This window comes from Triticum aestivum, chromosome 2B, assembly GCF_018294505.1.
Source record: "Triticum aestivum cultivar Chinese Spring chromosome 2B, IWGSC CS RefSeq v2.1, whole genome shotgun sequence".
Taxonomy (NCBI): domain Eukaryota; kingdom Viridiplantae; phylum Streptophyta; class Magnoliopsida; order Poales; family Poaceae; genus Triticum; species Triticum aestivum.
This window is the reverse complement of record NC_057798.1, coordinates 153,930,402-153,948,108: the sequence shown is the minus strand read 5'-3', so window position 1 is coordinate 153,948,108 and position 17,707 is coordinate 153,930,402.

The window sequence follows — 17,707 nt, the reverse complement described above, 5'->3', positions numbered from 1 at the left end:
GCGCTGGTCGTGCCGCGTGCTCCTGCCTCTCATGGCCGGCTGTAATGCCGCGGAGGCCTCACTGCCCCTACTACTCCCGCCGCTGGCCAGGCCATCCTTCTAATCACCCACACCATGTGTTATTCTGCGGGGACGACAGCCTCACACCGCAACCGAACGAGTGAACCCTCATACTCCTCTACGCGTGGGCATCCACTGCCGTGTCTTCCCGGCTCCACGTCGTCCCCTTCCTAGGCCACGCCGTCGTCCACCGCCCTGGTGCTCTCGGCGCGGCGTGGTCAACATGGTCAAGGCACGACTTCCATCGGAAGGGTACTGTACGTGGAGAGGCTGACAGCTGGGTACACGGCGGCAGCAAGGAAGTGCCTCCTTATTACGCGCAAAATAATTATTCCTTCACCTGACAGCAGGGACCCACCGGACGGGCCACCTTATTTCACAAAAAATGTTTCCCCACTGACTACTGGGACCCACCAGCTACATCTTCGCACGCAAGGAAGTGCGTCCGGGCAAAAAAAAACAATTCGCCCCCCTGACTACTGGGACCCACCAGCAACATCTTCGCACGCAAGGATGTGCCTGACAGTCGGGACCCACCTGGTCGAAGCGTACGTAGCGTTGTCATTCTGGTTGTGAACGTGTATGTACATACTAGTCGATGTAGAGGCACACACGTGTCTTAGTAGAGGCACGCACGTGTCGTAGTAGAGGCACGCACGTAGCATGTACACTTATGTACATCAGCCAGTGTGCGAGAAAGAGAATATGGCCATGTACGTACATACGGGCAGGGTCTCGAACACCTACTCGCGCATACGTATGGCCAGGGCTCGTGTACATGGCTGGGTCGGAACGGAGAAACAGGGAGCCAACGGAATGCGTCGTGTTCATGGGGAGGCAACATAATGTGTCGTGTTCATCAGGAGGCAACGGAATGCGTGGGAGCCAACCGGCTTGGACGGAACATGCGATGGAAATGAGGCCTGACATACAGGAGAACAAAGGAAACGGCCTTGTGTTCGACCGGCCACGATCGAAACGGGATCCTGTTCATCGGGAGGGGTCTGGCGTACCGTAAAACGGAGGAAACGTACCTCCTACGATCGAAACGGGGGTCCTGTTGATCAGGAGGGGGGTGGCGTACCGCAAAACGGACGAAATGGACTTGTGTTGAAGCGCTACGGTCGAAATGGGGGTCCTGTTCATCGGGAGGGGTGTGGCGTACCGCAAAACGGGACTCCACGAGATACTGTTCATCTCCACCGTCGACCTCCTCCAGCCTCCACGGGCTATTGTTCATCCACCGTCGACCTCCTCCAGCCTCAACATGTGACTGTTCATCCACGGGCTCCTGTTCATCCAGCCTCCACCGCGCGCTACTCCACCGGCTACTGTTCAACCACCCCTCTCCACGGGCTCCTGTTCAACCACCCGTCCACGGGCTACTGTTCATCCACCCCTCCACCGTCTACTGTTCATCTAGCCCTCCACGGGGTCGTCCTGTTCATCCAGCCCTCCATGGGGTCCTGTTCATCCAGCCCCAACCGGCTCGATCAATGGGGGTCCAATTCATCCAGCCCCAACCGGCTCGATCGATCGAGGTCCTGTTCATCCAGAGACAACACCACGGGGTCCTGTTCATCCACCCCCACCACTCACTGTTCATCCGAACCACCCTGCAACGCTCAGTGTTCAACCAGAGGCAGCATCGATCAGCTTCAGTTAGCAGCAGTAGCGAAGGAATCGCTCGATTGGGTTCACTTAACATCCATCGATCGATCGCTCGGGTTCAATAACGCGTAGCCTGTAGTGCAATCGCTCGGGTTCAGTTAGAGGCCAACGCCTCACTCGGGTTCAGTTAGAGCCAACGCCTCACACACACGCATCTACGTGTACTAGAGAAACGCGCATCGCTCGGCCCCCGACACCCACCGTAACCGGGAACTCCCCGAAATTTGCCTCGCCCTTGCTTCTACCACGGTTTTTTCTGTCATGGACGGCCCAAAGAATGTCATACAGCTGCGTCTCCGGCCCGCCCAGGACAAAAGCCCATTTTCTGTCATGATTTTTTGTCATAGAAGTAGGAGCCCACCACATCTATGATGATACCGGGTTTTGTCATAATTATCGTCAAAGAAGTGTCATAAGTATGACAGAATTTTTTTTGGTTCGGCCCAAAATGTCACGGATGTGTCTTTTTTTGTAGTGGGTTCTCCCTTTACTTCCTAGCCGAACAATCGGAAATGTAGGTGTAAACACAGGAGCCAGGTAGCCCAGCTTCGCAAAGGACTTAAGTCAAATAGGTGCATATAACGGATTGAGAGGTATGGAAGGGACATTAATTCAAACAACATAATCAAGGTTGTGAGACGAATGTTGTGATCGGTTGCTTTAAATGAAGGCCCTAGGCAAGGCTGGGCAGTACATCGGAAGATGTGTACAGAGGCGACCGTTGCGTATGGGTTATCCGAACTCTGGGTCGGGAGGCTAAAGCTCCAAAAAACGAGAAAAAGAAGATATAAAATTGAAGAAAAGACGAGGATTATGGATGACAAAGCCAAACTAGGCGTAAAAACACCGAAGCGGAGCATCGTTCCATGGGTTGGGTTCGAGGCGGTTATCTAACGGGCTGCGAAGGCGATATGCCCCTCCTGCGAGCAATTCATCTATAATGAAGGGCCCCTCCCATTTGGGTGAGAGCTTGTGCTTCTACTTCTCGGGGAGGCGAAGGACGAGTTCTCCCACATTGTATGTCGTCGCCAAAACCTCCCGATTCTGGTAGCCCCGTGCTTGCTGTTGATAAAATGTGAAGCGTGCGCGTGCGATGTCGCACTCTCCTTCCAGGGCGTCCATGCCGTCCTGCCGATCCAGATCGGCCTCCTTCTCTTTGTACAAGTGCACTCTAGGAGCATCATGGATCAAGTCACATTGGAGGACTGCTTCGGCGATGTACACCATGAAGAACGGGGTGTATCCTGTTGAACGATTAGGAGTGGTGCGCAGCCCCCATAGCACGGAGTCAAGCTCCTCCACCCAGTGGCAATCTGATTATTTGAGTGAGCGGATCAAGCGAGGTTTTATGCCGCTCATAATTAGTCTGTTTGCTCTCTCTACCTGCCCATTAGTTTGCGGGTGGTACATCAAAGTGTAGTCGAGCTTTATGCCCATTTTAGCGCACCAATCTTTAACCTCTTGGACGGTGAAATTAAACCCATTGTCGGTGATTTTGTTGTGGGTGCTGGAGATTGTTGCAGAAAATAAAAAATTTCTATGCATCACCAAGATCAATCTATGGAGTAACTAGCAACGAGAGAGAGAGGAGTGCATCTTCATACCCTTGAAGACCGTGAGACGGAAGTGTTACAAGAACGCGGATGAGGGAGTCATACTCAAAGCGATTCAGATCACGGTGGATTCTGATCTTAGCGCCGAACAACGGCACCTCCGAATTCAACACATGTGCAGCCTGGTGACGTCTCCTGCCCCTTGATCCAGCTAGGAGGAGGGAGATGTTGAGGAAGAGGGACTCCAACATCAGCACGACGGCGTGGTGGTGATGGAGCGGTAGTAGTCCGGCAGGGCTTCGCCAAGCTCTTACGGAGGAGGAGAGGTGTTGGGGAGTGGAGGGGCTGCACCTTGGATGTGGTGCTGCAGCCCTCCCCTTGCCCCTCTATTTATAGGAGGATGATAAAGGGGGCGTCCCCCTCTAGATGAGATCTAGAGGGGGCGGCGGCCAAGGGGGGGGGGACTTGCCGCCCAAGCAAGGGGGGCGCCCCCTTTAGGGTTTCCCCCCAACCCTAGGCGCATGGGACCAAGGGGGGGATGCGCCCAGCCCTCCAAGGGCTGGTTCCCTTCCCACTATGGCCCATGACGCCCTCCGAGAGAGGTGGCCCCTCTCGATGGAACCCCGGAACCCCTCCAGTGGCCCCGGTACAATACCGGTATGCCCCCAAACTTTTCCGGTGACCGTATGACAACTTCCCATATATAAATCTTCACCTCCGAACCATTCTGGAACACCTCATGACGTCCGGGATCTCATTCGGGACTCCGAACAACATTCAGTAATCACATACAAGTCTTCCTAATAACCCTAGCGTCATCGAACCTTAAGTGTGTAGACCCTATGGGTTCGGGAATGACGTAGACATGACCGAGACAGCTCTCCAGCCAATAACCAATAGCGGGATCTGGGTACCCATGTTGGCTCCCACATGTTTCACAAGGATCTCATCGGATGAACTACGATGTTGAGGATTCAAGTAATCATGTATGCAATTCCCTTTGTCAAACGGTACATTACCTACCCGAGATTCGATCATTGATATCCCAATACCTCGTTCAATCTCGTTACCGGCAAGTCACTTTACTCGTTACAGAATGCATGATCCTGTGACTAACCACTTAGTCACATTGAGCTCATTATGATGATGCATTACTGAGTGGGCCCAGAGATACCTCTTCGTCATACGGAGTGACAAATTCCAGTCTCGATTCGTGCCAACCCAACAGACACTTTCGGAGATACCTGTAGTGCACCTTTATAGTCACCCAGTTATGTTGTGACGTTTGGTACACCCAAAGCACTCCTATGGTATCCGGGAGTTACACAATCTCATGGTCTAAGGAACTGATATTTGACATTAGAAAAGCTTTAGCAAACAAACTACACGATCTTGTGCTATGCTTAGGATTGGGTCTTGCCCATCACATCATTCTCCTAATGATGTGATCCCGTTATCAATGACATCCAATGTCCATAGTCAGAAAGCCATGGCCATCTATTGATCAATGAGCTAGTCAACTAGAGGCTTACTAGGGACATGTTGTGGTCTATGTATTCACACATGTATCACGGTTTTCGATTAATACAATTATAGCATGAATAATAGACAATTATCATGAACAAAGAAATATAATAATAATCATTTTATTATTGCCTCTAGGGCATATTTCAACAGTCTCCCACTTGCACTAGAGTCAATAATCTAGTTACACTGTGATGAATCGAATACCCATAGAGTTCTGGTGTTGATCATTGATACGTCTCCAACGTATCTATAATTTTTGATTGTTCCATGCTATTATATTACCCCTTTTGGATGTTTATGGGCTTTATTTTACACATTTATATCATTTTTGGGACTAACCTACTAACCGGAGGCCCAGCCCATATTGTTGTTGTTTTGCCTATTTCAGTATTTCGAAGAAAAGGAATATCAAACGGAGTCCAAACGGAATGAAACCTTCGGGAGCGTGATTTTTGGAACGAACGTGATCCAGAGGACTTGGAGTGCAAGTCAAGAAGCAGTCGAGGCCTCCACGAGATAGGAGAGTGCCCCCCCTATAGGGCGCGCCCCCTGTCTCGTGGGCCCCTCGGGCGTCCACCGATGTACTTCTTCCTCCTATATAAACCTATGTACCCCGAAAACATCCAGTGAGCACCAGAAACACAATTTCCACCGCTGTAACCTTCTGTATCCGTGAGATCTCATCTTGGAGCCTTCGTCGGCACTCTGCCGGAGGGGGAATCGACCATGGAGGGCTTCTACATGAACACCATAGCCCTTCCGATGAGTTGTGAGTAGTTTACCACAGACCTACGGGTCCATAGTTATTAGCTAGATGGCTTCTTCTCTCTTTTTGGATCTCAATACAATATTCTCCCCCTCTCTTGTGGAGATCTATTTGATGTAATCTCTTTTTGCGGTGTGTTTGTCGAGATCCGATGAATTGTGGGTTTATGATCAAGTTTATCTATGAATAATATTTGAATCTTCTCTGAATTCTTTTATGTATGATTGAGTTATCTTTGCAAGTCTCTTCGAATTATCAGTTTGGTTTGGCCTACTAAGATTGATCTTTCTTGCCATGGGAGAAGTGCTTAGCTTTGGGTTCAATCTTGCGGTGTCCTTACCCAGTGACAGAAAGGGTTGCAAGGCACGTATTGTATTATTGCCATCGAGGATAAAAGGATGGGGTTTATATCATATTGCTTGAGTCTATCCCTCTACATCATTTTCAGTGCTACCAGACCAGCTTTCCTATGAAAGACTATTCACCTTTCCCATGTTCCGACCGGTTGGAAGGGAAAGAATACCGTAGGAATTGTGTTCCTCTGAAAATCTTGCACCAAACCTGTGAACCGAATGCAGCCTTAGCTGTTCTTAATATAATGTCCCTGGTAAAAATGAAGCCATGCCACTGTTTTTTCCTGTAATTGTTTGGGACTCTGACAAGTTTAGCCAAATGTTTTTGCCAGTAATTGTTTCGGACTCTGACAAGTTTAGCCAAATGTTTTTGCCAGTAATTGTTTGAGACTCTGACTGTTTCCTCTGCGCCTTTTTGTGCAAGCAGGGATATCCAATTCACCTGGTTGTTGTTGTGACCTTTTGGTGCACTGCACAAAACTCTTCTTAAAAGAAGTGACTTTTGTGCTGTTTAACTGGAATGTCAGATGGAACAGTTGGTTCATTTTCGTGGAACTACACAAAGGGAGATCTGTGTTCCAATCCTCATCATCCATATTGGCGCCATAACCTTCCTTTAGGTAAGAATGATATTTAATGCATGTGTTCATCTCTATTTTCCGACTGCCATGAGAAAATAATGTTGCTTTTTACTAGTACACTTGTACTACCTCACTGACAAAACCAATTCTGAATTAGAAGGCCAATCATGTACTTGGTTTCACCAACTTGTGAGGAGAAAGAGAAACAGAGCATGAAGAGGAAGAAGAAGAAGAATAAACAGTGCCAAGGCGATCTTGCTGAAGCCAGAGGCCTCAGTCGAGGCTATTCAAGGGCTCCGGCAACGACTACCTTACATGTGAGACGATCCTCCAGGGAGCCCTTCCACTTCTGTTGTCTCACTTAATTAATTAGGAGTACTTAAGTACCACTATTTTATTATTGCCTAATTTTCCTGTTGGAGTTAAACAAATCTTTAGTAGGCCCCTATGTTGAATCATGTACGTGTGAATGTTTGTCTATGGAGGTGAATCATGTGGTGGAGCAAGGAGGGAATATTATTAGTGTCATGACATAATAGTGCTATTGTTTTGCATGTCAATTTATTGCCATTGGTTCAATGAGGCAATGTTTTGCATATTGTCCATCATGAATTTGATGCTACTGTTTGAGTAATATGCTAATGTCTTCCTATCCTTTCTCACTAAGATAATGAAGGTTTCACCTTGTTCCTACTTGTGCAAATAGGGATCATGTTGTGCCAATCATACATTTTAGTGGAACTACACAAGACAATACAATGAACTGTATCCCAGCCAGTGCTTTAACTCTGCTGGAAGTTCTTGATAATCTTTCGATATAATCTCAGCACTGGTAAACAAGAGTGATTTCAACCATACATTTGAAGTGCACAAAAATATATACTATTGTGTGATTCCAGTGAGTGCTTTATCATCTCTTACGGGACTACCTGAATAAGCTTTTTTTCTCAGGTTGGTACAGGCCTAAGGCCTTCATCCATATTAGTTTGCTGTCATCTCTATTTGTATCGTGCTACTGTCATGAGAAACTCCTTTATCTTTGCACTTTTAAGTTTTGCAACCTATGATAAATGGCAATGCTTTGAGTGTTGAATTTGAGCTAATTGGCACTGATTAAATAAACTAATACCTCTCTTTAAGCAAGACTACTATGTTGCTAACTTTACCCATTAAGATAATGAGGGTGCTTCTATTTGTTAGTGTATGTTTCATCAACTAGTCCCACTATTATAGTAGTCTCACTCTCTCAATATATGTGCCAACAGGATGCTTGATTTTGGTGGAACTGCACAAAAACTTTGGGAGCTTCATTGCCTCGACAGCTTCCGTCCTTTCCTGTCAGTCGCTAATCTCCGCTTGCTTTCTTCCTTTGCTGTCAGTCGCTTGGCTTATCTCGGCTTCCAGTCAAAGGAAATAGTAATTGATATGCTACCTCACACATGTTGGTATTGGTCTTTATCCTGATTATTGTGCATGTAATATGTATTGGTAATTTGGTATTGTGCTACTATTTGCCGATTTCATAAAGGAGTAATTTGGAGCCTGAACTCGCAGGCAAATCATTACATCGGGTGATTTCATTAGAACTGCACAAAATGATCAGATGGACATCTACTTATGCTGCTGCTATGTACTCCAAAGTTCACTCAGACAAGCATCGATGTTGACAAGAAGTGCCTATATTCATTCGAGTATCAACCAGCGTCAACCAATTGTCAAACTCCAAGTATTAGGAGAGTGAACGCCAAAAATATTGCTTGGTGCATAGCCCAGAAAAACGCAGTCCAGTCTTTGGTTCCAACTTGTGCCTTTTGGTTATTGGCACATATGGTAGCGAACTATATGGCATGGAGTCTAAAGATTCCAGACAAGTTGGTTGACGCATATATTCATCTGGCACTTAATCAGTCTGCATGCCAAGGATGCTCCATTTCAGTTGAACTGCACAAAAAATTTGGGTGGTTCATTTTCTCAACCGCCTCCTTTCTCGTCTACAATGTAGAATTTGGCGAGATACAGGACCAAGATGAGCCAGTAAACTAGTTGGATGAAAGTAGTGGCCAAGTTTCTCAAACCTCCCTCGGCACGAGGCCACTATTTGAGGATAAACCTACAAGCAAAGTTCGGATTGTCTGTGCTGCCTCTTATGTACTCGAAAGTTTCATCGTACAAGAACTAATTTTAGCAAGAAGTACCTATGATTGAACACCATTTACCAGTCTGTACCCTAGGTAATTAAAGTTCGTCCATGGATCATATTGGCTGTGATCTCAATCATTTGGATGCATAAGTATACTGAACATGTGTATATCTTAATCTTTTTGTGAATTATGTATGAATATTGTCGTGTGATCTATCAATCATTTGGATGCATAGATATGCTGAGCTTGTGTATATATGAATCTTTGGAGTTGTTGATAGTGAATGTTGGCTATGATTATGAAAGTGTCCTGTGAACTTGAGTTTGATGTGAATTGCAACAGAATCAGTTAAAACCCTTCTCCTCCTCTCAATCTAGGACTCCACTGCCGCATTTTCCCATCTCCGAGTCGTTCCCGTCCGGGGCCTCACCGTCGTCCACCACCTCGCTGTGTTCGGTGCGGCATGGTCAACAAACGTGAGTCATCGGAAGAGGACTATACATGGAGAGCCTCACGGCTGGGACCCACGAGGTCCATGGTCGCACGCAAGGAAAGCTCCTCCTTATTAAGCTGAAAAAATGTTTCCTCCACCTAACAGCTGGGACCCACCGGCTGTATCTTCGCACGGAAGGAAGTGCCTCCTTGTTTTGCGAAAAAAGTTATTCATCCCGTTGACAGCTGGGACCCGTCAGATTTGGTGGGCCTGATAAGTGGACGTGTACGCACGGCTTTATCAACTTAATCGACAAATGATTCTAGCTGCTGGACCATTGGATGTTAATCCAACAGCCGTTCTCCTTCTTCAACCTCTGTTCTTCCTCCTATCTCCCGTTGGCGGCACCGCGGCTATGCTGCCGTGCAACCGAACCAGTGAAGTTTCCCACTCCTCTCCATCTGCGACTCCACTGCCCCGTCTTCCCCATCTCCGGGTCATTCCAGTCTGGGTGCGCTCGGCACAGTGGGGTCAACGTGGTCAACAACCGAGAGTCATCGGAAGATGACTGTACGTGAGAGGCTGACAGTGGGGACGCACCACGCCCATGGACGCATGCATGCAACGGAACGCGGCGAGGTCAACATGGTCAAGGAACAACTTCCATCGGAAGTATACTGTACGTGGAGAGTCTCAGCTGGGTCCACAGTCGCAGCAAGTAAGTGCCTCCTTATTACGCGGAAAATAATGATTCCTCCAACTGACAGCAGGGACCCACTGGACGGGCCACCGTATTTTGCGAAAAAAAACATTTGCCCCCTGACTGCTGGGACCCACCTAACGGTCCACCGTATTTTGCGAAAAAAACGCCCCCCCTGTTGTCAGCTCGAATCCACCGGAAGTGCATCCTTATTACGCGCAAAAAAATGAATACTCCCCCTGATAGCTGGGACCCACCTTGGTGGGGGGCTGACTTGTGGGCCTACTAAGTTGACGGGGACGAAGGGCTTTGTCAACTTAGTCAATATGAATGATTCTAGCTCCAGTGACCGTACGATGTCCATCCAACGGCCGTAGTGCTTCTTCAACCTCTGGTCTTCTTGCTCCAGCCGCCCAAACCAGCGCCGATCGTGCCTCATGCTCCTGCCTCCCGTGGCCGGCTGTGCTACCGCGAAGGACTCACCGCCCCCTACTATTCCTACCGCTGGCCAGGCCCTGCGGCGATGGTAGACTCACATCGCAGCCAAACCAGTGAACCCTCGTACTCCTCTCCGTGCGGGCTTCCACTACCGCGTCTTCCCCGGCTTCGCGTCGTCCCCTGCCTAGGCCTCGCTGTTGTCCACCGCCGTGGTGCACTCTGCGCGGCGTGGTCAACGTGGTCAAGGAACGACTTCCATCGGAAGAGTACTGTACATGGAGAGGCTGACAGCTGGGTCCACGGCCACAGCCCAGGTTTTTTGTGATTTGCCAAGTAAGTCACTTTGTCAGGCCTGTTGGGCTACAAATCTTTCAAGACGAGGAGATCTTTCATTCGGCTGGCCGAGAAAATGGCCCATCAGTAATGAGAAATGGGTTGTACATTTTTGAAACACATCAAACCGACAATTAGTTTCAAATATCTTTTTTTATTTCGAGATTTTAAATTACATTAATTTTTATGCATGGACAATTTGTTGGATTTTATATTGATATACATTTATTTTTAAAATCAGTTTGAATGTGAGTCGAAATTTCGCGATTAAAAACAGTTTGGACCGCACCGAAATATGCAAAATTTCGTATAATTTTTTAACCGTGGCCACAGTATGGGCTGTAATGCTAATGAAAAGAATATGGGCTTCACAAAAAACCTTAAGAATTAGAAAATGGGCTGTAAATTATTAGAAATAATGGCAAATGGGCTGTATGATGTTTTCCACAGATTTGAGGCTTTCCTAAAAAAAGGTTGGCACACAAGCAGTGACTGTTGGATTGCCATCCAACGGCCGTCGTGCTTCTTCAATCTCTGCTCTTCCTGCTCCAGCCGCTCAAACAAGCGCCGGCGAGACTGCCTGCTCCCTCCTTCCCGCAGCCAGCTCAGCTACCGCGCAGGCCTCACCACCCCACCGTACTCCCATCGTTGGCCTAGACATTCCTCTACTAACCCACACCTGTTGTTATTCTTCGGCGATGGCAGACGAACCAGTAAACCTTCGTATAGTCGTACTCCCCTCCGCGTGGGAAACAACTGCCGAGTCTTCCTTGCCTCCGTGTCGTTCCTTTCCTAGGCCTCACCATAGTCCACCGCCCTGGTGCTCTCGGCGCGGCCTGGTCAACGTGGTCAACGACCGACATGCATCTAAAGTGGACTGTATGTGGAGAGGCCAACAGCTGGGTCCACGGCCGCAAGCAAGGAAATGCCTCCTTATTACGCGCAAAATAATGATTCCTCCACCTAACATCAGGGACCCATCGAAAGGGCCTCTGTATTTCATGACAAAAACGTTACCGTTGCTGACAGCTCGGACCCACCAACTATATCTTCGCACGCAATGCAATGCCTCCTTATTACGCACAAAAAAAATGAATACTCCGCCTGTTAGCTGGGACCCAGTATAGTGGCAGGCTGACTTGTGGGCCTACTAAGTTGACGGGGACGGAGGGCTTTGTCAACTTAGTCAATAATATGCACGATTCTAGCTCCAGTGACCATACGATGTCCATCCAACGGTCGTAGTGCTTCTTCAACCTCTGGTCTTCATGCTCCAGCCGCCCAAACCAGCGCCGGTCGTGCCTCATGCTCCTGCCTCCTGTGGCCGGCTGCGATGCGGCGGAGGCCTCACCGCCCCCTACTACTGCCACCACTGGCCAGGCCATCACTCTACTCACCCACACCCCCTGTTATTCTGCGGCGACGGCAGCCTCACCGTCGTACTCCTCTTCGCGTGGGCATCCACTGCTGCGTCTTCCCCGGCTCCGCGTCGTCCCCTTCCTAGGCCTTTCCGTTGTCTACCGCCATGGTGCTCTCGGCGCGGCGTGGTCAATGTGGTCAATGGCTGACTTCCATCGGAAGAGTACTGTGCGTGGAGAGGCTGACAGCTGGGTTCACGGCGACCGCAAGGAAGTGCCTCCTTATTACACGCAAAATAATTATTCCTCCACCTGACAGTAGGGACCCACCGAACGGGCCACCAGTATTTTGCGAAAAAATGTTTCCCCCATGACTGCTGGGACCCACCAGCTACATCTTCGCACGCAAGGAAGTGCGTCCGGGCAAAAAACAAACCCAAAACGATTTGCCCCCCGACTGCTGGGACCCACCAGCTACATCTTCGCAGGCAAGGAAGTGCCTGACAGTCGGGACCCACCTGGTCGAAGCGTACGTAGTGTTGTCATTCTGGTCGCGAAAGTGTACGTACATACTGGTCGATGTAGAGGCACGCATGTGTCGTAGTAGAGGCGCGCACATGTCGATGTAGAGGCACGCACGTAACATGTACACGCACGTACATCGGCGAGGGTGCAAGAAAGAAAATACGGCCACGTATGTACATACGGGCAGGGTCTCGAATGCCTACTCACGCATACGTACATGGCTGGGTCAGAACAGAGAAACAGTGTCGTCGTTGTGTTCATGGGGAGCGAACAAAATGCGTCCTGTTCATGGGAGGCAACAGAATGTGTCGTGTTCGTCGGGAGGCAATGGAACGCGTGGGAGCCAACCGGCTTGGATGGAACAGGCGATGGAAACGAGGCCTGGCGTACCGCACAACGGAGGAAACGGAACTCCTACGTTCGGAACGGGGTCCTTTTGATCGGGAGCGGTGTGGCATGCTGCAAAACGGAGGAAACGGACCTCCTACGGTCGAAACGGGGGTCCTGTTGATCGGGAGGGGTGTGGCGTACCGGAAAACGGACCAAACAGACCTCGTATGGTCGAACCGGGGGTCCTGTTCTTCGGGATGGGTGTGGCGTACCGCAAAACAGGACTCCACGGGATACTGTTCATCTCCACCGTTGACCTCCTCCAGCCTCCACGGGCTACCGTCGACCTCCTCCAGCCTCCACGTGCTCCTGTTCATCCAGCCTCCACCGCGCGCTACTCCACCGGCTACTGTTCAACCACCCCTCCGCCGTCAACTGTTCATCCAGCCCTCCACACCACGGGGTCCTGTTCAACCACCCCTCCACGGCCACCCCTCCACCGTCTACTGTTCATCCAGCCCTCCACACCACGGGGTCCTGTTCAACCACCCCTCCACAGCCACCCCTCCACCGTCTACTGTTCATCCAGCCCTCCACACCACGGGGTCCTGTTCATCCAGAGGCAACGCCACCGCTCACTATTCATCCACCCACCCCCCCGCAACGCTCATTGTTCATCCAATCGATCGGCTTCAGTTAGCAGCAGTAGCGAAGGAATCTCTCCATCAGGTTCAGTTAACAACCATTGATCGACCGCTCGGGTTCACTAATGCGTAGCCTGCAGTGCAATCGCTCGGGTTCAGTTAGAGCCCAACGCCTCGCTCGGGTTCAGTTAGAGCCAACGCCCAGGACCTCGGCCCCCGACCTCCCACCGTAACCGGAAACTCCCCGAAATTTTCCTCCCCCTTGCTTCTACCATGGTTTTTTCGTCATGGATGGCCCAAAGAATGTCATGCAACTGCGTCTCCGGCCCGCCCAGGACGAAAATCCCATTTTCTGTCATGATTTTTTGTCATATAAGTAGGATCCCACCACATCTATGATGATACCGGGTTTTGTCACAATTATCATCATAGAAGTGTCATATGTATGACAGAAATTTTTTTCGTTCGGCCCAAACTGTCACGGATGTGTCTTTTTTGTAGTGATCCGTGCTCATGATGGCAATGTTTTGTGTCTTCCTGCCTTCGTCTCGTGCAAGGGTGTTGTACGCACATCTCCGACAACGCAAGATTCATCATGTCTTACCCGAGTATCAGGACCCATTGCTAGTGAGTGAAGGGCATCATCAACTGCCTGCCCATCCTCCCGCATCTTCTTAACCTATGTTTAAAAAATAGACAAGCTGATCATCTTATGTACTCAATATATCAAAAAAAAAACTGACAGTGCAATTCAAAAGCTTACATGGGTCTTGAACCATTTCGCAAATCCTGCCATAACCAGTTTGTCAATGTTTCTTGGATTTTGTGGCAGTAACTCCTTTTTGTAGATGCTGCACAACACAGTGATTGCGTCAAACATCTAAATATATAAGAATGTGCTGCAAGTTTAGTAGATTACGATGTATAAGATGTAGTACTTAGCACTTACTTGATATAAGGTAGTATCTTAGGACAGTTATTCAACACATACCAAACCATTTTGTCCAAATCCTTAGGTTTGTCCTCTTGTCGACTCTTCCTTGTAACTTCAATAGAATGATCGAAAACATTGAGCCCGGGATTGTCTTCACCCACCTCTTTGCTAAGCTGATCAGCTGTTTCAATGTATTTTGAGCAGAATGTCAATGCTTCTGTAGCAATATAGGACTCTACAATGGAACCCTTGGGTCTATCTCTGTTCCTAACATAGCCCTTGAAAGTGCCTAGCCGCCTTTCAATAGGGCACATCTAGGCATACTGTACCGAACCTCTAAGTAGTGCCTCATCAGGTAGAGGAACAACCAAATGCACGATCACATCAAAGAAGGCTGGAGGATATATCTTCTGAAGGTCGCATATGATAGTTGGTATCTTGTCTCTAAATGCTCCAAAGCATCTATCCTGATATTACTACTGCAGAGTTACCTGAAGAATTGTCCCAACTCTGCAACTGCTCTGTATAAGTAAGGGAAGCCCAATCCTCTAAGGATAATAGGTAAAACCCTTTGAAGTAGGACGTGGCGGTCATGAGTTTTCAACCCTTGTACCTTGTTTCCATCTGCACTGATTCTCCTTTCAGGGTTGGAAGCAAATCCATGTGGGAATCTCACACGTGACAGGACCTTACAGGATTCTTTTCTTTTCACCTTGTTCAAGACGTAGACAGCTGGTGCCATATCCCATGGGTTACCTTCATCTTGCACCTGCAAATCCTGTCTGATACCCAAGTGTGTAAAATCAATCCTAGATTTTAAGGTATCTTTCGTCTTGCCTTCAATATTAAGAAGTGTGTCGATATTGCTGTCACATATATTTTTCTCGATGTGCATCACATCAAGATTATGCCGCAGATCCAAATCTTTCCCATACTCCAAGTCCCACAAAGTGGACATGTGGGTAAACAATAATCTCTCTTCTGCCCTGCCATGCTTCCTTTTCCCGCTACCATTACCAGGATGGTTTCCTGGTGTAATATGCCCGACCTTCTCTAATTCCACTTGCAACTCATCGGCGGCGAGCCTCTTTGGTGCATCACGGTTTTCATGCTTTGCATTGAACACATGTCTTTGGTATTTTGTAGGATCCGGCTTGTCCTTGGCAAGGAAAGGGCAGTGTCCAATGTAACAGATCTTGCTAAGTATTGCGTATGACAGCGGATTCCTATCATAGCAAACACATGCATTGTAACCATGTGTCATTCGCCCTGACATAGTGCCCAAAGCCGGATAATCATGGATGCACCAAATTATAACAACACACAGAAAGAAATCAGCTGGTGGGCTGCTATATAGGTCTCGAGTGAGAACACCCCTCCATAGCTATTGACGTTCCTCCACAAGAGGCTCCATGAACAAATCAAAATGCTTTCCAGGACTTTTTGGACCTGGGATGAGCAAGGCCATCCTATAGTTTGATTCTTTGGTGCAGACATTTGGAGGCGTGTTGTAAGGGATAACAAGCACTAACTACATGCTATATGTGGCGCTCTAGTGGCCAAATGGGTTAAATCCATCTGAAGCTAAGCCAAGTCTAATGTTTCTCGGGTCAGCAACAAACTTTTTGTGTTTATTGTTGAAGATTTTCCACTCACTAACATGAGATGGATGGCTCCTTACATTCTGATCTCTGTACTCCTGGTTCCTAGAATGCCGCAGTACATCCTCTCTTGTTTCAACATCATGGAACAACCTCTGCAATCTTGGTATAATTGGAAAATGTCTCACAACATTATGAGGAATCCTCTTCACAACATCGCCATCTTTCCAACTTGATGATTTTGCATTTCGGGCATTCACTTAAGTTGGCATAATCCTTCCGAAACAGAACACATTATTCTTACAAACATGGATCATATCATATCCAATTCCAACTGTACGAACTAAATTCTTCATTTTACTATAGGTGTGTGGCAGCTCAGACGCATCTTGGAAAGATTTGCGGAAAGCAGCCAACATGGCACCGAATGATTTGTTCGTCATTCGCTCAGATGTCTTCACCTGAAGAAAGGTGACCATAGCTGAGAATATTGACAGCTTATTTCCTGGGGTGGCAGCCACGTTGCATTGTTCCAATATGTGGGCCCACCATTTTTCTTCTGCAGGTGAAAGTTCACGGAATGCACGAGCATTTTGTAGCATTGTTTCAATGTTGGTCAAACTCACTGGCTCAGCCGCCACCACCTCCTCCTTCTCTTCCACCCAAGCATTAGGAAGATCAAGATGGTGAGCTGCTACTTCCACGTAGTCAATAACATTGACGTTCACAACTTCACCATGATGAACCCACCTAGTATATGTGATCGGCATCCCATGCAAGTGTAGTTGATTTTGCACAGTTGACTGGGGTCTTGTAACTGAATTCATACAACTGCTACACGGGTAGAGCACATCTGATTTCGGACCACTATACTCAGCTCTGATAAAGTTCATGAAGTTTTCAACGCCCTTGACATATGCAGCGGTGAATCTCCGAGCAGAAGTTATCCAAGTCATGTCCATCTGTTAGACTTACAAATTAGTTCTTCTACTAGATATTACATGAAAAACATATATGCTTTTTTATGAAGTCCAGAAAAAATACCTAGGTCGATGTCTAAAGCTATGGCAAGATATTTGGACGAGCAGATCTAAGTAACGAAATATATGTAAAGCTAATTCAGCAAACAGATTTGAGTGCTAAATTATGGCAGGTTGTTTCAGCAGTCAATGAGGGCGAGCACGCATCCATCGAACTATCAAAGGCCATCACAACAAAAAAGATCGAGTATAAAATGGTGTAGAGCTATTTCACCTAACAGATTGGCTACTAGACCATGGCAATCTACGTCACAATAAATATATGGCAGGATATTTTAGCAACTAATCAGCCTTGGCATGCCATCTCAGCTAAACAGATTGAGTGCAAAACAGGGCAAGGAAGCTTCTTAAGAAGAGCATATTGACTATAAACTACTTCGGCAAATAGTGAGATTAACAATGTCTATCAACTAACATTCAGCGCTACACCGACATGCACGGGGCCTCAGTCTATAATGGGCATACTGTGGTAGAAGCTGACCGCCGTGCATCTCCACACGAACATTGCTAGCGGTGGCGGCGCTGACCGCCGTGCGCCTCCACAAGAACGTCGCCAGCGGTGGCGGCATGACTAGAGGACGACAGTCTACGAGAGCATACTGTGGGAGCGAGAGGATTGCCATGCGTCCCCTCGATGAACCGCGGTGCCGACGTATTGGCGCGGCGGGGAGGGCGGCTTTGGCAGAGCAAATGGAGTGGAGGGGGATGGGGGGTTGGGG